Here is a 26092-nt window from a genome sequence, read left to right on the forward strand (position 1 = left end):
AGAAAAGTGATACCCCAGGATAAGGATCCCAAAACAGCCCTTTTCATGACTTTCAATCTATATCTTTTGATTTGGACCAAAAATAGCACCTCTAAATCAGTGCACTGTGTAAAAATAGTAGCAGCAACAATAATAACAACCCTAATAATGAGAATGGAGCTCTTTTTAAACCACAGAGTTTGATTTTAATCCAAAATTAATTTGTGAAGAATTACAGTATTTTGTAATACTTATGATCATTGTTTCCTCCTTCCATTCAGCTTTCAGGATGCTATTTATAAGAAGAAGGAGTCACTGCCTTGTCTTGGGATGGGCCCTTGGCATGGCTATATGTAACAAGCCTGACCAGGCACCAACCTGGGGGCAGGGCATTTTTGGGAGGCCGACAGCAACCTCCACCCAGTAACAATGAAACCTCTGTTCTGGGATTAACTGTGACATGAGAAAGAAACATGCTCAAGAACAGGAAAGGCAGTGGCCATCTTGATATGAAAATGTCGCCCCAAGACAGAAGCACCCTGAAAACCCTCTCCAGGGCTTGAGAAAGGACTGCAAGTGGCTGCTGGAAGTTTGCTAAGGCAGCACTTTAACTGGGGGTCGTTATATCCCTGCAGCCACTAAAAGCTCACTCTTTTGAGAAACCCTGTATGGCCTAGTGGAAACTAATGTCCGTGGCTGAAAACTTCCCATAAAGAGCCTTCATTTCAGAGCTCATTTAGCTTTATCTCTTGCGAGGTCATGAGATAAGCAAGCGCGCCTCAGCATTTGGGACACTCGAGTCTGGAGCCTCAGTGCAGGGCAAGATGTGGCCAGGATGGGTTTGATGCGGGTTATTCAGGGAAGCTTAAATAAATGAAAGGCTATTTCTGACCTTTCCTTGCCTTTCAGTGCATCACCCTACACACAAATCCTACCTCTGCAACTGGAATTTCGGGGCTCTTGCAGCAGCCCCAGCAGCTCACACTACCATCACCTGATGCAGCCTTAGGGTCACTTATAATTAATTACTGGCAGCTGTGAAGGAGACACTTAAGTCATAATAGGCATTTCTGCAGACAGCACGGAGATAACACATTTTTTCTTAAATGTGAACAGTGCTCTGGAAGATTGCGGAGGTATTTAGTACTCTGTGTTTTCAGGGACCAGTTAAAAAGGATCAGCAGAATTGATTATGTACGCTGGAAGTGCGGAATGAGAAGTTCATTTTCTCACTTCTTCTCATACCCACGCCAGCAAGCATTAATATCCCACACAGGCACAGGGATTACAGACACCAGCAGCGCAGATTTCTTCCAATGCTTTTACACTCCGTATAAAAGACTTAAGAAGCTTCTTGCGCTGATTCAAAAACATACTGCAAAAAAAAATGTGTATGTAGCACAGATTACTGAAGGGTTCCTTGTACAAAGAAGCTTTATCTGCATTTTAGGGAATCTTTCCTTGCAAAATACAATCTTCAAGTTGCTGCAGAACATCACAGCTGCAAAAAGCTTTTACAGAGACCTTCTGCACCAACTCATTTGCTAATGTCTCCTGTTGACTGATCTAAGCCTGGCCTCAATCTTCTTTTAATGAAAGAGGAAGGAAGAGGATACTTTAACAGCTATAATTAGCTCTTAGTACCTGTCCAAAGAAAACAAAACAAAACAGCACCTTTAATTCCCAAGGCTTTCTCAAATGCCCAATGGGACATTTTTCAAGAAAATCAATATACGTCAACAAAAATAAAAATACAAAATAACTCCTCTAGCTTGCTCTGAGGCTATTGGGATGGCTACCTGCTTTTGGCCACTGCATGTCTTTTGCACCACCTTGAAGATCTGTACATGTATGTGACACTTTCTTTTTCCCCCCAGAATCTCACCTGATTCAATTAATGCTGCCACCTTCCTACAGACTAAAACACTGCATTTCCTTCCAGAGTTTGACAGCCACCACTTCCTGTAGGGCAGACAAGATGTAAGCTGTGCCGGCAGATGCACTGTTGCGTTCAGGACGGCATTAGTTTGGGAGCAAAAAGTCGATTTCCTGCAGTTCAAGGACAAATAAAGTGGGAGGCAGCAGCAGGGAGCAGACCAAGCACCACCGATGCAGTGCTTTCCTCCTCCTGCAGCAGGAATGAATGAAGTCTGCAAAACCTGAGAAATGAAGAAGCTCAGCTTCCACTTCCAAAAATGAACGCTTGTTTCCTTAGGTCTATTTTTATATGCAAGGAATCTGTGGGGTTTTTTTGTTTGTTTGTTTTGTTGTTTTTGTTTTTGTTTTTTAGTTTGTGAAAATAAGCTTTTGGATGAAATATTTAGTAAATGATGGGCAAAAATATTTGATGACTGAATAAAAACAGTAACGTGGCTGCTTCCCTGACTGCATAACTCAATAATTACCTCTTATAGGGTAACTGATACATACATAAATAGATTACATACTTAAAGTTCAGATTGTGTTGGTTAGATAAAGTAGTTATATATCCTCCAACAACAGCACAGATTGTGCTTTCAGCTTGATTTTATTCGCATTATGCAGCCTGAATAATTTAGAGAAAGAATGATTCACAGCAAACTTCACAGAGAATTTTGAACTATGTCGGACTGCATGCATATAAAGACCAAGAAAGACAGAGAGACTGCAACAATTTTGTGCAATGCTCATTTAAGTTTACTTTTCCCCGTATCATTTGTGATGAGCTACAAAAACCCTACTTCTACATTTGCCTGCTTAATGGCAAATGAGAAAATAAGGAAGTTTTCCACAAGCAATCCTTCAGTCTCAGCAGAGGGGCATTATTTTTACATAAAAATATTCTTGGCAGAAAAACAGGATTTCTAAATATATTAATGCCTGCTGCTTATAATTTGCACTGTAAATTATAATCATCAACAATTTTCACCTACCTGTCTCTTGGTAAAACACTAATTAAAATCCAGAGTCTGAAATGGGGCGGCTTGAACCTTACTGTCTTTGAGTTTACACCGTCTTTTACGTTCAGTTACACCTACGTGTAATTCACTGAAAGCTTCTAAGGGGGAGGATTGCTCCCATTTCCCATTAAATGCCTTCTGAAGGAGCCCTCCACACCCAGCCCAAAAGTGGATTTATGTAAGAACAAGTATCAAAATCTTACTGTATCCAGGTTGTCTAAACAGTTCTCATTTCTGTGTCCAAATTCACATAGGTGGTGACATGTACAGATGAAGGCCTTAGGATTTCTGCACCACTTTTGTCCTCTGAACTCTTCTCCTGATGCAGCACTATACACACATCTCTCTACATTTCTCAGTAACACTGTTCAAATGCCTAGAGTCTGTCATTATTGTCAATCGAATATGTATCATGAATAGAAGAAACCTTTCACTTTTTTACTAACACAGTCACTTTTGCCTCCTTGCTTCCTGAAATAACAACACGGCATTTTGATTAATAAACATGCTGCCCCATGGCTGATAGAGGTAGCACATGCATGGTGGGTAAACTGATTTAATTGCCCTGGATGTTTAACAGCATTTGTTGTGGTTACTGGTATTCAGACTATTTTTGTAACTAAAGTTGCTTATCAATTATTCAAACTGCAAAAACTTGGAACAATGCAAGACAAACTACACAACCGGGCTCGTGTCACATGTATTTCTCTGTGGCACAAAGTTCACTTTTGAAGGAAGTCTCCACCTACATACTCTGATTTACAAGGAACTTTTCGCTCTGGTATCTGTGAAAAACGATGAATTTGGCAAGAACATTAACATATCAGATCCACTTTGTGACAGAAATATTTCTGTAATTTAAGCAATATCAAAAAATACAATTCACGAAATACAAATTGTAGCCCTTCCCATCTATGGTAAATGAACTTTTGCTTGATTATCTCAAGGAACTGCTAGAAAAACATCAGTCATGTATGCTTTGTTCCTCTAACCTGTTGGTCTCATGCTGTGGAGAAGAGAGCCCTCCTGGAAGCAGCATGCAGGCCGCAGAGGCCCTGCCCCAGGCATCAGGCTCAGGGCCTGCAGCTGAAGCAATTCCTTCTGAAGCAGCCTTCTCATCAAACATGCTGCAGTATCCTGGTGCTGAACTGCCACAGGTGATACCTCTGGAAAGGCAGGTTTGAGACAGAAATAAATAAATAAACACGGGGAAAGAAGAAAAAGAGCTGCATCTCTGCAGTGCAGAGCTGAAGCTCCAGGCAGGCGACCACCACAATTCCCTTACCAAAAGCTGCTCTACAACTAATAACACTTCCTCCCTTTAAAATAGCTCTGTGATTCTTCAACAACAGTGAAGAAGATCTGAACACTTCCTGGGCTGTCTCCAGTCTTAGTAGATGCTTACTCCAGCTGTTGGAGCTTTTCTGACACCAAGTGCTGTATGGGATCTCCCCTGCGCTAAGGCTGCTCTACTTCCATGCTACTTTAATATTAAAACACACTACCAAGGGTTTTCTCCTTTTTCACAATCCAGAAAAGCTACCAGGCTGAGATGCTGTATGCTGGGATGAAAAGCAAAATACCGAGAAATGTGTTATTTATTCCTGCTTTTACTTCTTTAGCGAGCTTGCTGACAGAGTACCACTTATAATTTCACTCCTTGGGAAAAAATGATCGCAAAAGCCTGTTTGCTTTTTATAATGGAGAACAAAATCCAAGGGTCAGTTTTCTGTAGCTTACTTTTTTTTTTTTTTTTTTTTTTTTTCCATGAAACGGTGTAGGAACTACCATGACGAGACACACTGCAATAGCAGCTCAGGAAAGAAACTTGCTGTGCGAAGACTGACTAGTGCTCAGCAGAGGAGAGCAGCATAGACTGGGGGAGGCTGTGCCCCACACCTTTCCCCTCCTCCTGTTCATTTCTTCCCCAGATGCCTCCAGATACATGGGACACCCCCAGTCCAAGCCTCTGCTCAGGGCAGGGTCCCCCCACCTGTGCCAGGTGTAAGTCAGTGTGGGAAAACCGCCTTTGGAAATCATCTGAGAAATGAGAGTAGACACAACAACTACTAAACATCAGTGCATTAGCCTACAATGCTAACCAAATGTTAAGATACAAACACTGAAAGGACTGCACTCTTTGTAAACCATGCTGCTTCCAGACCCATTTCCCCAGACACCGCCAGCTACCCTCCCACTGCAAATGCAGTGAGTTGCATTTATCAAACACATTAACAGACATTTATAAATGCAAATGCCACTGCAGGTCCACATGGCACATGCTGGTTATGAAAGACTACTGAGCCTTTGTAATGAACTGAGCAGAAAATTTCTATGCCACATATCACTTATTTACAGGAGATGGTGTCTGCTGCGAGGGGTTAAACCCAGAGTGTTTGTCATCTGCATTTTTTGCTCCCTGCAAAACTGAAAGAAGTGACAAGTAACAAGTAACACTCAAAGCAAGTAAATGAGAGAAAGCAGATACATAAAGAAAATGTTGTTAGATTAGGCAATACAATAAACCCAAGGTAACAGACAACAAATCAAACCGAGCACTTGCTTGTTCCATCCCATGAGAGGCTGTCTCTGTTCTGTTTAAACACATCGTACCTGCAGTACTCTGCCCCTGAGAAACACTTCCACGCAGGTACACCCAAAACCATCGATCTGCGTAACACATGTCCTTCCTCATCTGTGCATCCTCTGGTTTCATACCCTCGAGGGAAAGTTACACAAGGAGCGTCACCTGCCAGGTGACAGCATGCTGGTGAAAATCACCAAGACACACGTCGCTCAGTCCTGTACCATGTGCTAGCAGAGAAGGCTAAAAATTGAGTCCACCGAACACTGTCAGACCCCCAGGTCAAAGCATTACCATGCCCACTGGAACAGCAGATCTGGAGCTGAATGCTAAGCACTACGTTTATTATGATAAAATGTGTTTACTGTGATTTATGGCATGCATGACAAAGGCTGGCTCTTGATGCTAAGCTTTCACACCATATGTCCTAGAGCTGACAAATGTTTCCAAGCCACACAGAGGGATTAAGGACAGAGCAGAGATCTAACTGTCTTCACAGAAATGTACATACAAAAAGCTATGCAAAAACTAGCATAAAGTGTAATTTCATTGAAAAAAAAAATCCTCCAAATATTCACATTACTTTAAAACTTACAAAATCTGTTACACATTATTGCATACTGACTATTCTGCTTTTCAAACACCTCCTAATAACGTATGCTAAAGCAAACAGCACAGCATAACTAAATAAAAAGTTTTGCATTTTTTCTGGACCTGCAGCAGCTTGCACATGGTTTTACTTGCATTTGGAAGTATTCACGAACCAACAGTGGCAGAGTAATAATATCAGTGATTAGCAAGCAGGTGGTCCAGTGCTACATTACTGATATGTTCACGTGCACTACAATAACCCACTACTTCTGAATTTCCTAGCAATTTGCAGGAAACCCACTGGTAGGGATGTAAACCCAAACGAGGAGAGAGAACCGAGGACCAGCATTCTTTAGAGGGCAAAGAGGAGCAATTCAGCTCAAAGGCGGTTTGGAGGCAAAAGCCAGCGACCTGTAGCGCCCAGCAGTTCTTCCAAGCAGAGCCACCAACACGTACCTGGATGAGGAGATCAGACCGAATTTACAAATGGCCTTTGAGAAAGATGACAGCTGCCTAATTTCTTCATTTATCAATCATTTATCCATGTGAAGGTCTTCCCTTTTATTTCATAGCAGCTCAGTTTCTCTTAAGAGGCTTGATTAGGAACCATGCCAAGCGCTGGCTGAAATGCAGACACATTTCTTTGTCCACAGACTCGATGACAGCTCCAAAGAACTGCAGTATAGTTGCAGTTTAAATCTGCAAAAAATGAGGGTAGCAACCTGTGCAAACATCTCCAAAGTGATACAGATGCAAAATACTCATTGAGGTTTCCTGTCCTGGCCTAATTTTCTCTGATAATTTCTTTTATGCCTCTAGTACTGGTCCTATAAGCTTCTTCCATCTGGAGTATTTGCTAAACAATTAATCAGTTCTCATAATTGCTCTTCCTATTCTTTTTTTGGCATGCCTTACTGTTTAATCTGCCAGGTATAGATCTTCTCTATTTTCTTTACCTGGACACAACCTCAGCTTTCTGAAGAACCCCTGTACTTCTAGCAGCTATCCTTTCCCTGCTTTTGGCCAGGAAAGACTCCATTTGGATTTTCTCCTATCTCTTTTGATAGTTATCATGCTCAGAATATCTCACATGATGCCTTCAATTGTCTCCATGCCATCTGCAGGAATTTCAATTCAGGGTTGATTTTAACAAGTTTCCATGTCAAGTTGTTCCCTTTTATCAAATGAAGCATAACAGTAGCATAGATATATTTTTGGCCTTGGTTCTTTCTGTAAACAAGTTTCCTGGTTTCATTTATGGCTGTACCCTTTGTATTATTCTGTATCTGTTTCTACACACACCTAAGCGGAGTTCCTACATCCTTTCAGAAATAAAGATCTTAGTTTTCACTTCTTCTAAACACGTCTGATAGAAACAATCTTCATTCCCAACACCATTACATTTACATGCAGATAGATGGCTTAGAAAAAACACGGGTAGTAGATGTGCAATGAAGGAAAGCAAAAGGGCAGTCAGAGGATACAGAATATTTTCAGTGAACCAGAGTAGCACTCTGGAAAGAACTCTGAAAGAGAAGCCCAGACCCTTCAGTCTAGCAATGCTGTTAGTGAATATTAGAGAGACAGTAAAAATAATGCTTTCAGGCCAACAACGTTGTAAATTAGAGATCATAAGAAACCAATGCGTTTGCAGTATGCTCCCTCTTAGAAATGAATTCATGCCTTTTGACTTTGGTTCTTCTGATGGACAATGTATCAGGAAAAGCAAGACAGAAGTACAGACAAAAATCTTCCTTTCAGCCTGCTGTCAGCAGCTGAAGTTTCAATAACCGAATTAAAAATCTCTACCAACCAGCAGGTTTTGCAGAAAAGACAGTTCTATTCTTGGGATTTCCCATTACCAATGTAGTCCAGACTCAGAATGTGCTCCCATTTCTATTTATCCACAGTACTCCTACTTGTGTGCATAGCAACTGAGTAAGAGGAACAACTGTATGCCATTTAAAAAAAATGCAGCAAATACCGTATTACACAGCACAACACATTTGTTAACTCACGACAGTCTAGAAGCCTTGAAGTTACTGATGAGTTCAAATTCATGGATTAAAGTTAAGTTTTAAATTTACAAACGCATCACCGTTCCTTGCACTGTCAGTCTGCTGCTTCACTCCAGCACAGCCATTTATTTCCACCCTAAACCGATTGTTTGGGTCGATATGTCACCAGTGACACCTCACAAGGCAGAGAAGCTGCTGAACTCTGTAAGCAAGTCAGAAGGGGATGCCCCTTAATGCTCATTACTGTGTGAACAGAGTGAATGCTATTTCATGGCTCTTCAAATCTTACAGTAAAAACAAAACAAAACAAAACAAAACAAAACAAAACAAAAAAAAAAAAAAAACAGGACTTAAAGGAAGCATGTGATAAAGAGAGTAATTTGCTTTCTCTTGCCAAGTGCTCCCCAATTTTAGTAAAAAAATGTGGTCTATATACTACATAAATATATCATATACATAAAAACAACATCTATCATATACTAACCATGAAAGTTCTAACTGAATTCCACTAAGGTTTGATGTTTCCAGTCCCAATTCACCATGTCCTCTCAAGGTGCCAATTCAGACCAGCTCAACAGGAGTTTGCTCCCATGGCTGTTGAATCCTTGGCCTCCAACCTCTTTCCATCAGCACCGTGATCGCCAGCTGCGGCACTGGCAGAGTCCCCGTTAGGAACAAGGGAACACCCATCACATCTCATTTCTCCTAATTACCTGACGTGCTTTACAAGAATAACAAGCTCTTCCCAGTATGAAGATCTCCATGAGTAAAACCAGTAAGTTAGAAACTCCGGTACTCAATTGTTTTCAATAAACCAAAATTAAGATTATAAAACTACTTAGATACAGAGGTTTCGTAAATACATGTAAACCTTGTTTTTAAATTAAAGTTATACAACTGAAGTCAAATTACAACACAAAGGCAATTAAGGGAAACACCTAACAGAACATCAGATCATCTAACTGAGCATTCAAAAGAAACATTAGTCAAAGATAATATTAAGAGCCATCTCATACCTTATTTAAAATGATCAGTACCATCCATTAGAGCCAAATCTCATCAGCAGCCAATAATTCCTTAGAAATTAATTAAAATATTTGAAATAGCCGCAAAGGCAAAGAATTCTGTCTTTGCAGTATCACTGAACTTACAAAAAGACAAAGGCTGAGTGACAAGAGATGGCTTTGCAGCTACTGATACAGACATTTCTGTAAGAAATGATTCTGCTCATACTTCCACAGAATAGATGTTCTGCATGGTACTGAACAGTGCGTGAATAGATCCAGTCTCCACCCCAACTCCCTTTTCCCTCGTTCCATTCAGTGCAATGATGCCTTATTCTCTCTAAATGCTGTTTAACAGTCCTGCCAAGTGGATGGCTGTTATTTCAATCTCAGAAAATTTACATTTTTCCAGGAGGCTCAGTGCTGTGACCACTGCCCTGGGGAGCCTGTCCCAGTGCCCAAACACCCTCTTGGTGTATGCTAATGCTTTTTGTCCATTCAGAAAGTTTTTGGGATCTAGGTATTTTCCGGTCACTTTAAAAACAGGACGGAGTTACACTGTAAACATAAAAGCTAATATTATTCAGAGAAAACAAGGGGCACAAGTGCTCTTGAATATTTTTGGAAAAATACATCTTCTTGTTCTGTACTTTCCCATGAGTGCTTATGAAATCAAATTAACCCTCTTCCATCTCTAAGTGGCTAGTCTTAATTAAATGTGGAGCTGGGCAACCGGGGTTATTTCAGTGCCTGGATTTGTCACGTTCCCTATTGTCACTCCAGCTCCTAACTCATATTTGGGAGGTCTATAGCCAAATATCCCAATGAGGTAGCAATTAAGACTATGTGTAAATTGATGAAAAGGGAATTTTCATGGTCAATATACTCATCATGTACACACCACGCTCCCCTTGAGCTAGTATAGGTTGTTTTGCAACCACGGGAAGTGCTGAAAAGGCCAAGGATCAGAAGCATGATACAGGCACGTTCAAAATGACAAGCTCAGAAAATTTCATAAAGTCGGTAAAGACATGTCCTTAAACAGTCAAGCAATACAAATCGCCTACCACACAGCACATTAATCCCCATCTTCTACTACGGTCTTTCGTTTCATGCTTGAAGAGTTTTCAGGACTAAATTTTCCCCTCCCAAGTCAATTACGTGTTACTTATTTCATTTGCTGTCTCCAGTGGATCTCCCCCACTGCAGAACTGGTTTTCATGCCCAAAACACGCGCTGAGTTTCTTCTCCTCATCTCAGCCCAGTACTCATCACCTCCACATGACTTCCTCTGAGCAGCGAGGCAAAAACTCACATAAATCCACTGCTCGCTTCTCGGTGGATGCTTTTCTGGGGCTCTGCTTGACCCTGCTGCAATGTGCTTTAGTGAGATTTCAGACAGATGTGGCTGATTTCCCAGTATTGGGTATTCTGGGGAATAATCACTATTCCCCCATACTGGCATCACTGTGTTTGTGCTCTGCTGCACTGCTACTGTAGCGGTAATGCTGCTCTGAAACACACCAACCCCATCTGTAGGAATCCCACTGTGGTCTTAGTGTGCTTTATGCTGCCAGGGCAATGCTCCACCATTTATTGCCTTATCTCGTGGTACACGCCCCAAAGGTGCTGTTTGTTTTATCACTGCTGGTGTAACACACACAGCACAGATAGCTTTAGCTGTGGTTTTCAGTTACTATCCCAAGTGGAGTTCTTGCTTTTGATCTGCAGCATTCTCTTTTGTATTTACCAGATTTTTGACGGTTAAGTCTCCCGACACAGACCAGCAGCAACTTGGCCCAGAAATTCAGATTATCTGATTCCTTTTAAACGTGCTCTCACTGTTACTTTCTATTTGTACCTCTGTCAATTAAGTATCATCAGAAAATCTGTTGCTTTGAAATGAGGCATTATATCCAGTCATTCCAACAGCGAAGCAGCCGGGGGCATCCCTAGCGAGACGGTGTTCTACCACTGCTAAGTATGTCCCAGTTTAATCAAAAGAAGTCCTTCATCACTTCATTACTACACTTTTTATCTTGCACTGTTTCACAATGTTCAGACTTTGATACTTTCCCAAATGGATTTGTAATCGCTGTAACAGCTTTCCCACCTATCACACTGTACAGTAGTGAAGCTTTGAGTTATTGTATTGAACCGTTCCTTGCTTTAATCCCAATCTTCTACTGAATAAATCCTCTCATTTCAATTACAACTATCGTATAAATTCTACCGCTCACAACATGTGCATCGCCCTCCATGACAAAAGATAAATTTAAGCCATAGGTTAAAGATGCTCGGCCAAGATTGGGAACTTGTACAGACCACATTTATTTGCATCAGTCACTTTATTAAGAGCTAAGTGTGGAACAGGCGCGGGAGCCCAGGGGAGAGCCCTGCCGAGCCGTGCCCTGTCTCTGCCTGGCACCAGGACAAGCCCAGGAAGGGAGCAGGGATGGGACAGCAGGTGGTGGCTCTTCCTAGCAATAGTATACAGCATCTTGATGCTAAGACCTCTACGAGCTGAGGTTATATCCTCATGGGGCACAGCCTGTGATGGATTTTCCCTTTCCACCCCAGCTCTTCCAAAACCCCATCAGTAGAGCACTCCCCAGGGCACAAACTCTGCCCACAGGGTGACTACACCTAGGGGAAGAATGGCTTCTCTGCTTGACCTTGCCCCTGGTGTCAGCTAGATTCACCATGTGCTTCCTAATTCAGGTATTCAGGATTTCATGCTACTCTATTGTAAATATAAGCTATTTAGTTTCCACTTTCCCAAACTGAAGTGTGCCAATCTCTGCTGTCATTCCACGTAAGCCCTTCCACATTTTGGATCACCCTTACTGTCTTGCCCTCTATTTTAAACAGGTCTCCAGTAACTCCCTCTGAGTGACCCAAACTGCACCGTGCAGAGCTTATTACCATAATGCTTTCTGGGTTTGCTGTTGGTTCTTCTTCCAGTAAGTCCAATATTAGATTTTTCATTCATGACTGTCAAAGGACACTCAGCCAAACTACCCATCTTAATCCTAACTTCAGCATCACTTCAGAGCACCAGCAGTTCCCTGTTTCACCTGCACTGAATTACAAGAAATTCACTGTTTCCTCAACCAGGTGCTCAGGACCAAAAAATCCCTTCTGCATCTACCATCCTAAAAGGCTCAGCACCAACAGAAAAGTTCAGAAGAGCACAAGATGCTTTGGGAATCCACTGGTAACCATCCTCTGCACTGAAAACTGTTATTCCTTCCCTCTGGTTCTGTCTTGTAGCAACCCATCTGTGTTCTCCAGAAGCTTCCCATGTCCCATGGCAACTTGCAACCCCTCTGGGATGCCCAAATTCAGGGGAATTCCTTTCTTCACTGGCTGTAGTCGCTGCTTCTTGAGGTGCTTGCCTTTACAGTGGAAACAACTTATCTTTAATGTCTAATTTTGTTCACCCTTCATAATTAAAGTATGCATACAGCTGAAATTGCAACTACACATGGATTTTGCAGTAAGAGCACTGGCGTGCTACCAGGTATTACTGCCAAGCTGCATTCCCCATTATTGCCCTTCTTATCCAGCAAAGTTTTCTCCCAGAACTCAAACATTTGACAAATACTTTGTCAAATACTTCAGTCACCCTTCAAAATACTATGTTTTCCTTTCAGACTACAAAAATGCTTTTCATGTAAAGTCCTGCTTTGTCTCCTACCCACCCCTCCTGTCTCAGTTTCACAGATCACTATGACATGCATGAAGGACCCTACTTTTACACTAAGGGCCAGGACCATTGCTTGGAGATCAGAAGACAGAGCTCTTTGAGTAAGTAGTAATAGGTTGAGACTCTTCTGCTCACCATCACGATCTTCATGAGCTACCACCATTGCCTTTTTTCTGTCTTCTAGCTCTACTTCAGAATATGTTTTCTTCTTATACTAAGCTTCCCATTTCCCTTGCTAAACTTTTCCCATTTGTGGAGACATCTGACTGCCCCTCATTTGTCTTTTTGTCTTCCTTAAAAATTAATATTCATAAATCAGAAATCAAACCTGTAGTAACTCATTTCCATTACAATGAATACAGACCTTTTATATTTGTCCTTCTCATCCATATATGCCTGTATTTCTTACTTGCTCTTCCATGTACTTGATTTTGTCCCTTGAAACAGTTTTAAAACTCCCTTAGAACACTGCCTACTCTTTCATATGTTCTGTTATTTGAGATGTAAGCCATCTTTTTGTTGAATTAGTGTGGTTTCCAAATCTAGCCCAGGCTCCAACAAAATCAGCACCCCTCCCATCCGAGTCAGGCACTGCCTCTCCCATGCACAGTAATATTTGCAGCCTGTTCACACCTCTCCCTGCTCCCTTGTCCCTAGGAGGAGCTCTCCTAGTACCAGTTTGCCTCCCCCTGCTCTGTAATGAGCTGGCAGTGAAATCCCCTCCTGCAAATTTAAGCTTGTGTGCATGTTGAGAGCACCAAGCTGCCAAACAAGGCTAGTAAGCAGACGACACACACTTCTTACCTTCTTACACCTGATGGTGAGCTCTGGTTTCTTTTTTTCATTGTGTATTGTCTGCATCTTCATGACATTGATTTTTCTTTTTTCCCCAGTGAAGATGGAAATGTGTCCCATTTGTAAAACTATAGAATAAAACCACTGTGTAGCCTACTTAAATTGCAGGAAACTTTAGTCATTGGGCAAATAGATATTAAAAAAAAAAAAAAAAAAAAAAAGCATAATTCGGATAAAAAATGTTTTAAAAGTTATGACCACTTCCCTCAAAACAGAAACTAACCATCCTTAACAGGCATGGAGCATCTATAGCTATTTTTTTAGTGCTCAGTATTTGTTACAAGACATTCTCTCCAAAGGAAAGAGCCTTCTTCAAAACAGCAAGGAAAGAATGAACACACTCAAAAAGACAAAGCAAAGGTCCTAAGCTGTCTGGAGTACTCCATTAGTCCCTCCACCTTCTTCCAAGGTGTAAGCTGTACAAGGACTATTTGTACAAGGACAGGACTGAGGACTATCTCTGCCTACCCACATACTACTAACAGCATGGCCAAAATGGAAGCATATATAGTTCTAACGGTCCTACCACCAGCATGCTGCAAAGGTCTTAAAAAGCATTCCTAAGCTTTTATTTTTACCAGGTAATGGGAACTGAGTGCAGAAGAAATCAGATGCTTTACTTACAAAATAGAAGTTAGGCCCCCTTCATATAGCAACAGGGTAAAATTTTGTCAGTAAATATCTTTCTATAACCCAAGTAGAAAAGTATACCCTAGTCTCAACATAATTGCAGCACTGTTATCAAACCATGATGCGCTGGAGTGGTGCATTTCCCTTTAATTAAAACAGAATTACATAAATGAACCCTTCCATCTGATACGCCAACCCACTTAATCATCTGAAAAAAGAAACCTGAACACTCTAATTATTTGCTTTCCGAAGGGTCAGAAGTCCAAAAATGCATGTGGAAGCGACGCAGAACCTCTGAGAGCAGAGCTGTCAGATCTGAAGCCGCGGCTGTCGGGCTTTGTTACCTGCAGCGCAGAGCAACGAACCCAGGGCTGGCTGAGTGACCACTCCACAGCCACAGGGAGGAGGCACACAATTCACAAGCACATCTGTGCTTCTCCTGCTTATCTCGGCCTGCCTGCCTGATGCAGCACTCTGCGGTTAATAAACCCGTCTTTTGCCATGGTAAACTTGTACAGTTGTGGACGTTTGTCTACCCACTGTCACCAGGCTGTCCTGGATGCACGTCGGCAATGGCAGCGCTCACAGCTTTCCTTCAGCTCTGAAGCTGGAGGCTGAGCCTCCTCCGGGTCTGCTCTCAGACACAAGGAGGAAGAAGGGCAGGAGGAAGAAGCCTGCATTGTGCACATCCTGCAGCAAGCAACACGAGAACCATGCTGACAACAAGGCCACAAGAAGCCAGTGCAACCTCCAGGCTAACAGGTAACTGAATGCCTCCCCCCAAAAACAAAACAAAAAAAAAACACCAAGCGTCATCCAATACTTTAAAAACATAATACAGTAAGTGGGCAAGGTGCTCTCCACAACCATTCCTGCAGTACAACTTCACTTCAGATATTACATAAGGCCATCACAAAAGTACCAGTCATTGAACAGGAAAGAAAAAAAAGATTTTCCTGATGTATTCTCTTCTTTGGTGTTTTAGGGAAAGCTTCTAGATAGATTCAGAACTTTTCAACATATTTTCAGAAGTCTAGACCTCTGTTATTTCCATTTTTTCCTTTGCATTTTAAAGATGATGCTTTAAGAAAGGATACTACCCATTCTCAATCTACTTAGATTTCCTTTGTATCATCCACTAAGATATCCATTAGCTGAAGACCCTGACTGGCCGGAGTGAATACAACTGGTTTACATCAAATGAAAATCACAACAAATGAAAATGCAAGTATTTAAAAAAAAAAAAAAAAAGAGGTACGTATCTGTCAATGCCAAACAGCTCAGACTTGACTTTCATGAAGGATACCTGTCTTTCCTATTGCTCAAATCAACTGCAGAGTCCCTAGCTTTGATTACAGTTTCAAAGGGAAATTTGGTAATTTACTCTATTAGGGAGAAAAGCTCTGTACCCTGCTTTCCCTGCCTTTTTTTTTAATGTCTTCTTACATAACTCAATAACCCCAAATTTATGGGCGTAAAATTAAAACCTGTCACCAGCACCACTCTTCTTTACCAAAAGAAAGGAGTTCATTAACAGTGAGCAGTGTTTGAGCTGGAAGGAGTACAAAAGCAGGTAAGCCTGGGTAAATTCAATGTACCAAAGGATGCAGTTAGGATTTTTTTTTGTCTTGTTTTGTTTTGTTTTGAGAAACATTTTAGTAGAATTGCCTTTCTTACAATATCGTTCATCAATATTGAACTCTGCAAGTCGAATCTTACTTACTGTAGGCCCGAATGTTTGTCTCAGTGAGACCGATGGCTCTTCTGGCTGCTGAAGGAGATTGATGGACGAGTTAGACATACATAAGATTGAGCAGTGACGTTAAGTGTTGTTTTAGCATGGCAGAACATGAAATAAAGCACCAAATAGTGAGCTCTCCTGATGCACTGCCAAAGCTGTGAAATTTACTGACCGCAGCTTATGCCTAATCATGTATCTTAAAACACTGTAAACAAGGTCAACTGAGGAACAAAAAGGCAGCTAAAGGTCAGCCCACTTTGTAAAACAAAGTAAGTGCAAGACTCAGGCTGAAACCTTGGCTTTTACTGAACTGCAGCAAAGAGGAGAACTAAATCTATCTTTTGTCTGAGCACACTTCTTACTGTGCAGCCTCTCTTGGATCTGAAAGGTTCATACTCAAACTCTTACTTAAGGGTAGTATTCACAATCCCTGAGCATCAATATTAAATGTCAAAATTATAAGCAATGATTAGGGATGGAATTCTCACATTTATATCTAAAAAGAAGAGACAGTAAACAGCATCTTTGAAAAGATGCAAAATATCAAGTTCAACCCAGTTCATCACAGTTTCTCCTGCCCATTTAATTTTTACTGATTTGGCCAGGCTCTCACTCCTAGTGGTTTCCTAGAAACCTCATGGTGGGGGCAGTGGAAGGAGGTTGTTGAGTATCTTAAGGGAAGAGCACCTCCGTCAGGTGCTTTGTCCTGCCTGGTGTGGCTTCGTTTGTCTTTTGAACCTGAGAACTATCCCGTTTGTCCCTTAATTTCCCCCAAAATGCTAACTGTGAACATTTGGACAGATTCAGCCAAACTGAAGGGGGAACACAGGGACAGAGTGCTTCTGTGATGTAATACTTATTCCAAAACATTCTCAGGTGTTCAACATGAAAAATGAAAATAAAATAGTCACTAACAATAATAAATTAGAGGAGTTAACACTAGCCTACAGGAAATTGTTCCTTGTAGTTTCTAGTAAAGAATTACTAAGCTCACTAAATGTCAACATCAAGAAACAATTTTCTTGATTTACTGAAACTATAAAGGTGGCTACACGTAGTTCAAGAAAGTATGATTTTTTCCCCCTCCTTAACCTTCATAAAATAATTGCCATTAGTAGGACTTCATGGATTACACTGGAAAATAGTGGGTCTGAAATTGCTTATGAATTAAAGCTCAGCTTTCTGCTTGAGGTTTAAAACTTCCATTGCATCTTGGGCTTGCCAGATAGGTTGACATACAATGGATTTGGAAAATACTACGGCAACAAAACACAGACTGGGAAGGGGAAGCAGTTAGAGGAAAGAAGAGAAGAAGGGCTGAAATAATCCAGTCCTCTGTTTGCATGAACGAGCCTGGGGACTAAATTAAATATTTATCTGCAGGACAGGAACTCTTTATACACTGAAGAGCAAAATTACACTGTCCTTGTGTCTTGGACTGCAGAGCAATTAAAAAAAAAAAAAAAAAAAAAAAAGGTAATTTTCATCTCATTTAGATACTGGCCCTACTGCTAAAACTTACAACAAAGGTACTATTTGCAATGGGAAAATATGCTAAATAGAGCACATACCGTTAAAAGCCTAAAACATTTGGGTCATAGTGAGCTGTCAAAACATAATACATGTAAATAGCTGTTTGCATTGCTGTGAATTAAGGTTAGTGATTTATTTATTTTTTAATAGTGAGGAATGTAATTTCTGAGGTGCAGAGTACTGCAGTGATGTGCTGAGTCTCTGCAGTGGGCCAGCGCTGGCAGAGCCAGCCACTGAAACCCATCCAAAGCTCTGCCTAGCTGCTCTCACTGTCCCATCCATTAATGATCACCTGAAATAATTCACTCTGTTGGCACTTCTCAGAGCTTCGTGGTCTGAAAAACAATGGCTATGCAATTCAAGATGCAACTTCATAAGAAAGGTTTTTTTTGCCAACTTGCAAAATAAATATTCTGCTTCAAGAAAACCTATTCAAAACAACACAGTTCCTGAACTCTATTTTGTGCTAGAGACAGACATGTGCTATGATAAAAATTTTCAGGCAAAATATCACAGCCACAAAATATTTCTTAACATCTCCCAAGGTTGGTTGTGCAGCATTCCACTTTTTTTTTTTTTTAATTTAAATAAAACAATGCAAAACAACAAAAAATAAATAAAGCAAAACCGTGAAATTTGCCCTCTGGAAACATGTCCTTGTTGACCGCCTCCCATTAATTTCTCTGCTCTGCTGCAGAGAAATACAGAGCTTCTTTACTGTCTGTCACAAACAACATACTTTGTGGTTCACAGGTGCAAAACCAAACAGACCGAACACACATTAAATCGTAATGCCAATGAGTTGTGCAGTACAAAACTACAGTCTCTGGTTTTTGAGTGATTAAATTGAGACAGTCAGAAGTTTCAGTCCAAGGACTATGCTGAAAGTATTTGCCATTTGTTGGTTCTCCCTCCTCTGCTTTTTTTTTTTTTTTTCTTGGCCTAGTCAACTACACACATGCACAAAATACGCTATTCAACTTATTTAGCTGTTTAAATTTAATTATTTTTATTTAATTTAATTATTTAGCTGGTTTATTTAAAACCCTTACTCTGCTCAAAAAGCTGGGATCACCTTGGGGTTGAAAGTTAGATTTCTTTTCTTTGTTTCGTGGCAGGACACCTACCCCTGTGAAAGTACTACTGGCCCAAACGAAAGGCTCCAGCAAACCAACCAAAACAGAAGGGTGCTGGGGGTCTGGCTGACATAACAGCACCTCCTGGGGGGTATTAGGATTTGTTGTAACAGTCAGAGATAACTAGACTCCCTGATACCTCCTGCCTCATTCAGTGCAATTTTCTTCAAATGGTTAGCAGCCTATTTGCAATGTCACTGCCTCATTACATTAAAAGATCTGACAAAGACTGTTCCTTAATCAACATCTAAGGATGGTATCATTATCCCATGAATTTGTTTATACTGGTAATTAAACAAGCTGAACACATTCAACAGACTAAATCCAGAAATATGCAGGGAACTGATATACAAAATTCCTTGCTCATGCTTTTATCTGCCTTGCAGGCCTCCTGCCTTTCAGCAACAGCTTTTCCATCTTTTTTTTTTTTTTTTTTTTTTTTTCAGAACATTTTCAAGACTTTGATTTTCAGACACTTCTGCCTGCAAAATTGGAATGCTTCAGACTTCTCAGATGCATCCCAAAGCACGTTTCAATTCTTTCTGATTTTGCTGAAGGAATCTAAGCAAATCTAAGCAAATATCATCTATGGTTATAACCTCGTACACCAAGCCATAAAAACAGATCCATACAACAAGAGGTGACAAATGGTATGTGGAAAAGCAAGCTACTTCAGTTTGTGCATTTCTGTACCTCACACAATTCTTCCAAAGGTCTTATGTCTGTAGTGTCTCTGCGGGGCATATAAATATGCTGAGAAGGGATTCTAAACAAATCATCTCATCCCAGTCTTCTCTGTACCCTACCAAGACTCAAACTGTTCGTGTGACACCACCAGTCACGTCACAGAGTATCCGTGCAGACACAATGACATCGCTCAATTTCAGTGTAATTCTGAAAGCTTTTAAGTAATGGCAGTTCAGCACTGCACACATTTTTCACAGTGAACGATGATGTAACTGCTTTATACCTTGAAACTGCATGCTTTCATAAACTCCTGAAGGCTCCACGCTGTTTCTGTAACACGGTTGCTTACACACAGCTACTAACGAAGAACACCAACACCTGAACCAGTTTCCACCAGATCGTGCTAGCAAAATGCACTATGTGGTTATAGCATATTTTGTACTTATAAATTAACGTTGCCACTTGTGGACAACCTGGAGTTGCTGTTGCTTATTGCAGCTAATGTTTTTGTTGCAGGACACCCTACCACTTCTAAGAGAAGGGACAAAAACAGAGCAGCTGATGGCTGTATCCCTTTGAAACTACTGTCCTCACACAGCAGCCACTGAGGGTGAAAAGTAACTATGAGGAGTTACATACACACTCAGCCCCAAACTATTAGATCATGGAAACAAAATTCATCCACCATTATTTGGTACACTAACGATGAGAATATGTGTGGAAAGGAGATCAGAAAACAGGGTTTCTAAACCACTACGCATCCGCAGCTCAGTGCAGTCTGGCATTTCTGCATGCTGTCAGGTTTGTGGTGTGCCTGAACATCTGCACTTAGCAGCACCAGCAAAGATGCAGAAGGAATTATCCAAGTAAATCGTGTAACTCTGTATTTTCACCCTAGAACTACTTACTAAGTCTGCCTTACTGAGAATCTAAGACAACTTGCAAAATTCCTACAGTGTTATAAATGAAAGCTCTTCCCAAATATATCCTAGGCACTTTGGGCAGCTTCTGGGGTTACCGAGAGCAGGTAGGGCATGTCACCAGGCTGGCTGTCTTGGAGCAGGGACCATTTCAAGACTGCCAAGTTACAGGAAACACCTCCTTCTAGTTCGGTAATCTCTGCCAAGTTGATAATGACCACAGAAGTCACCAATGTTGCAAGTACTAAGTGGCAATTTCATTGGCAATTGCAGACAAGGTATTGAACAGCAAATGGGGGGAGAAATCAGCAAATGCTGCATTAAGAGTACATTGGTCCTATACACACAAGAGGGTTGAAATCAGGGAGCAGAAAAGCTGACTTGCAAAAATAAAATAAAATAAATAAACCAACCTCACTAGAATTCTTCTCCCATTTAGATCTAAAAAAGGAAAAACCCTCTCTTTGATTCCAGACAAATCAATGCAGCCAATACTCTGCTCTGAGAAATTGCTCCAAATACTCAAGTCATTCAAGTAGTCTAGGGATTATCTCAGTCTCCATCAAGGTAAACAATCCAGTACCATTTTTAAATACCAATCAAAGAGAACCGATAGAAAAGCAGACACTTAAAATGGTAATGAAAGAGAAACAGGTTATCCAGATATAATCCCATTTCAGCCCCAGTATTGGGAGCTTTTTATTTCTGTCTCTTCAGCAGCTGAGAATAAATAAGAGCCCTAGCGAATGTACTAATATCTGCAGTCACTCTGCACCCACGGCACTGAAAGCTCATCGGGTAGGTCAACTTTTTATGCAGCTAGCTAGCCTGCCAAGTTGTTATTTCTGTCTACACTGGGGGCACCACCCCTCCCCTCGCCTACAGGTTCCCTGCTGAGCTTCCTGGATAACCTGCAACAGTGATGTGACAAGTTGTGTATTTAGGTATTAATTGAAGCATTACCTAGTGAAAATGGAACAAAACAAAAAAGCATCAATGGCTGAGTGAGCCAGGCAATACTGGCACTAGTTAGCACTCTGTTTTGATATTAAACAAAGATTCACTAAGAAGGTATCAGTTCCAAGATGTTAGGGATTTAGGACTATTTTCCTGATGTATTTTATTTTACTGCATAAAAAAGTATATATGCAACTACAGAGCTTTCTTTTTTAGATCCTAGATCAGCATATATTAAGAAACAATGTAAGCAAAGGCATGGATACTATACATCATTCCAGGGCACCCAGTGTGTTCCAACAAGTGCATAGTAATGCCCTTCTCTCTCCTAGAGGCACTTGTGTGCCCAGTACCTCTGCAAGCATAACACATTGAAATGCAGAGTGCTGGGATGATCCTGCCAAGGCATCAGCTTGTTGCCACTACAGCAATGGCTTTGTAATGGCCCTACTTACAGAAAATGGGCCACAATCGTGAGTTTACTACTTTGCAGTTGCGTGGCGAGGTTCTTCCTGAGTTCGCTGTTCAGCACAGGTAACTGCTTTCAGGCTGCCTCTGTTGTGTCTCTTAATGAAAGCATTAGGAGTTATACTACCCTGCCATTACACTCAGGCTCGCAGAGAAGGAGCTACAAAGGAAAGGCATCGCAGGTGTAATTAATGGTGAGAGCACTGCAGCTGAGAGAGGGGACCTCTACTGAGAATCACCCAGGGAAACCGAAGACAAAGACAGTCCTTAAGCTGCTGACTGCAGAAATACATGTAAGTTCTGATCCAAAAATCAAATTGACTGCAGTTAACAGGTACTACCTGTTTTGTCCTGCTCTGCCTTGAAGTTGCTGTGTTATTGGAAGACCCTTTCAGGCTAACGCTAACACACACCAAAATTACCACCTCCCAGCATTTACCCTCAGTGAGACAGACCACATTTGTGCAGTAATAAAAGCAGGCTGCTTCCTGGCAGATATCACAAGGATCATCATTTGGATCACAGCAGTGGGCTCCTCAGTGACAACAGGAAGGCTGGGCATGCACATACAGCTTCCAGGAGGCAACACAAAGCAGCGCCAGCATTTGGGAGCTGATGTCCCCTGGCACTGACAGTGCACAGGGTCAGACAGAGGAGCATCAAGAGGCTGGAAGGAGAGAACAGCAGGCAGGCACCTTCCAACAGCAGCTGCTGAAGGGAAGGCCTAGTATATGGGAAAACACTGAAGAAAGAGCAGAAGATTGTTTTCCTCTTCTCCCAAAGGGTCTACAACGCACGACCGCTGACCTCCTTTCCTGTATTTGCCTACATCCTAAATGTACCCATCTGACCTCTTTATCTTTTTATACTCTTATTACCTATGGTTCTCTGGAGGAATTCTCTCTGGATATTTTACATTTTTCTTATACTCATTACTGTGATTGAAATCTCCTATAAGAAGGCAAATGCTTCAGAGCTCCTTCCTTGTTAAATCTCAAAAATCTCATCAATAATAAAACATTTTGCTGTAAGTGACAATTTGCAATGGCTTATTTGTGCTCCAAGACTCTGACACCAAGAAAGAGAAATCCTTCTGTGATGCACCAAATCCCCAATCAACCGGAAAATTAGGAAGAATAATGCAAGGCTGCAGATCTGTGTAAATTCATTTTCCATATTCATCTTCCACAACTAAGTTTCTAAAAGTGCTGACTAATTCTGGGTGCCCAAGCAGGCAGCAGGCACTGGTGTACAGCCAGGCCAAGTCATCTCCGTGTGGCTTTTCTTGTGTCTCTGTACACTTGCAATAGCTGACAAGATTTCTCTCCGTTTGGGAGTATAATTTAGGAACAAATTCACTTTGGGGAGGAATTGCCCAGTGCTGAGATACAATTCAACTGAAGTTCAAACTTCAGAGTCTATAAAACTACCTATAACCATATCTTGAATGGGGAAAATAAATTTAGGGATGTACACAGGAGAGACAAATCACAGAGATAAGTATCATACATAAATCTACAGAAGCTACGTAATTACTGGATCAGAGATCCATGAATAATCTCATTCCTGTTTAGGACAGAGCTGCTGATACATTAAGGACGTCCCTGCAGGATTGCTGCAGTTCAGGCCAGATGCCCACTTCTGAAGTGGCCATCGCCATCGCTCCCACCTCACAGCATGGTGGTTTGCACTGCAGCGAGGTCTAGAAGCACAAAAACTGGATTCCTGGAGAATAAAACTCTGAAATCTAGGAGAGTCCTGGTCTTTCTGCAGCTGAGGTCCAGGCACCTAAGGGGACCAAGCTCGAGCCAGTCTGCATGAATTCTCCTGTACCTGTCAGTGGTTGTCAGGGCCCAGCACCAACTGTGTCACCCTAGGATGCACCAAGTCCATGCAACAAAGATTCTGCTGAAGTCTTGCCATACTTTAAAGATGGCATTTCCACTTTCAGCTGGGTTTCTCCAAGAAGCAAGGCTTACTTAACTACCCCATGCTACTGTCCCCGTGTCCTTCCCCAAAGAGTTTGTGTGGCGGTGTCAAAGCTTTGGAGACTCAAACCATTCCTGAGAGCACGCAGCCAGGCAGAGGAGAGCTGTTCCCCAGCACCCCTCCAAGGCTGTGGGTTACACTTAGTGTTCGTTAGATGACATCTGCTAATGAGGTGGTTGTTCTGACTCCCCAGGAGAGGGAACGGCCCCAAACTGGTGCCTCATGAGGAAACCCAGGGCCCAGGCAGGGGACACAGAGCTGCCAGGACACTAGGCCTCACCGTGCTCTTGCTGAGAGCACAAGTAACAGGTTCAGCAGCATTTCTGCTCCTCATATATATAAGATGATCTCTCCCCTGAAAAGTGCTTTTAACACAAATATGTGAAAAGGGATAAATGGTCAAACATCTGATGCACGGCTCACAATTTGCAATCTTACCAGCTGTAGCAAAGCAGGCATGCTCTTATGTGGAATGTCACACAGTACCTTTTGTATTCACATGAGCCAGCATTGCCAGTCGCTGTGTTAAAACCTGAATTTCTCCCTCTGTAAATATTTTTTTCCTTCCTAGTGAATGTGGAAAACATCATTTAGTTCTAGGAGCACCTTTGCAATTATCTTAAAAGATTGTATAAGCCAGTGCACAGCAGTACCAGCCAGAGACAGTCATTGCTGCAATATTATTTTCTTTTCATCTAATTCCATTTGCAAGACCTCTAGAGGGCAGTGAATAAAAGAAAATAAAGTACCAGAAATAGCCAGAAATGTTAAATACAATATTAAAAACTGGGATCTCCTCTAATTATTCCCTTGCATTGAAAGCCTTCCAGGCAATTCTATGGATTTATGGATTAATGCAATGGGATTTCTCCACCCGCAAATCCTACGCTCTGCTGCAGTGTGCACTGACAAACCTTACAGCAACGCATTACCCCAGTCATTTACTTCATTAAGCAGAAATCACTTTCTTGCAACTAAGCTAGAACATGCAGCAGGCCATCTTATTTCCACGGTGCTCACAGGCAAACAAAGTACTAATTTTCCTTCAGAAAGTCACACTAAGCCAAAACAAAAGGAAAACACAGTCTAGTAAACAGGAACTACAGCAGAATGTAGTCTCATATAACTCCTCTTTGATTTTCACGCATGTACTGGACACAGTTCAGGCATGCTGCTAATAGCTTCATTATTCATTTCATGGTAGGATATACAATTAACCCATTACCCAAGGAAAATGTAAAATCTAGGATAAAACTTGATTTAGGTACAACAGAAAAAAAATGAAGAGTAGATACAATATACTTTACCTTATCTGGTCCAGTAAGAATAGCAATCAATACAGCACCAGCCCATATTACATAATTTCAGCTATGCTTTAGTAACTTTTTATGGCTTTACCAACCTTTGTGTGACTCAGAAATTAGCTATGCAATTACCACAGGCAGAGCTGTCCTCATGGTGAGTTAATGCCCTGCTTATTTTGGGAATGCAGAACAGGTGTTAATGCATCTACAGACACAAGGAACTGAGAGTGCAACAAAATAATGCCTGGAAATGTGTATGTTAACACGTGATGTCAGGGCCCCATGGACACTAACGCACCTTGCAGGCCCCCTGGCTTGCCCTCACTGGCGTGCTGGGACAGCACACTACACTGGCCCCCAGCAAGACCCCAAAAGAGTTAGAGAGGTAACAGATGCTTTTGTCATTTGCATTTGTGAAGATACAGACTTACGTGAACTTCTGAGCCTTCTTCATGCTCCACTGAAGTTTGCTGCAATGTCTCTGAATGATGTCCTACAGGGACAAAAAATTGGGAAAAAGTTTTTCTTTCTCATTTAACAGAATGCAACTAAATAATTTTGCTAACATTTACACTTTCTGTCCCATCTTGAAAGAACAAATAACGCATGCAAGTGGCAAAGGAATGAGGAGACTTTGCAAAAAGCCATTTGACTTCTTGCCAAACTCCACACACTAGATAGGTTTTTGAAGGTCCCTTATTCCCCTCCTAATCTTTTTTCAAAAATTCTCAGACAAAACTGAGCAGCAACTCAAGCTATTTTCTCTTATCACAAAGCTTCTTATATTTAGTAAGTTCTGATGTGTAGAGCCAAGACACTTGTATAGAAACATCATTACTGTAGTGAAGTGGAACTGACAATGAAAGAAAAGGACCGCTAGGCACAGACAGCCATGCTAGGGAGAGGACCACTTTGGCTGGTAATGTGAACTTACAAAACACCTGTTTAAAAGCCAGAAAGGAAAATGGATTTGACTGAATGAGTTTCAAAGCCAACTAAATTGCAGTTTACTCACAAAGCCCACATCTGCACACACCCACTAACAGAC

General features: G+C 41.4%; 1 protein-coding gene across 1 annotated transcript in view; it reads right to left on the reverse strand.

The window, feature by feature from the left end:
- The window catches only part of PCDH15 (protocadherin related 15), a 731645-nt gene that overhangs the window by 421058 nt on the left and 284495 nt on the right, over positions 1-26092 (reverse strand). Inside the window, exon 5 of the mRNA XM_082765483.1 lies at positions 25476-25537. The gene's annotated coding sequence lies outside the window, so the exon portion shown is untranslated. The remainder of the gene's footprint in view (positions 1-25475; positions 25538-26092) is intronic.

This window comes from Aythya marila (assembly GCF_965140915.1).
Source record: "Aythya marila genome assembly, chromosome: 7".
In the NCBI taxonomy this organism is placed as follows: domain Eukaryota; kingdom Metazoa; phylum Chordata; class Aves; order Anseriformes; family Anatidae; genus Aythya; species Aythya marila.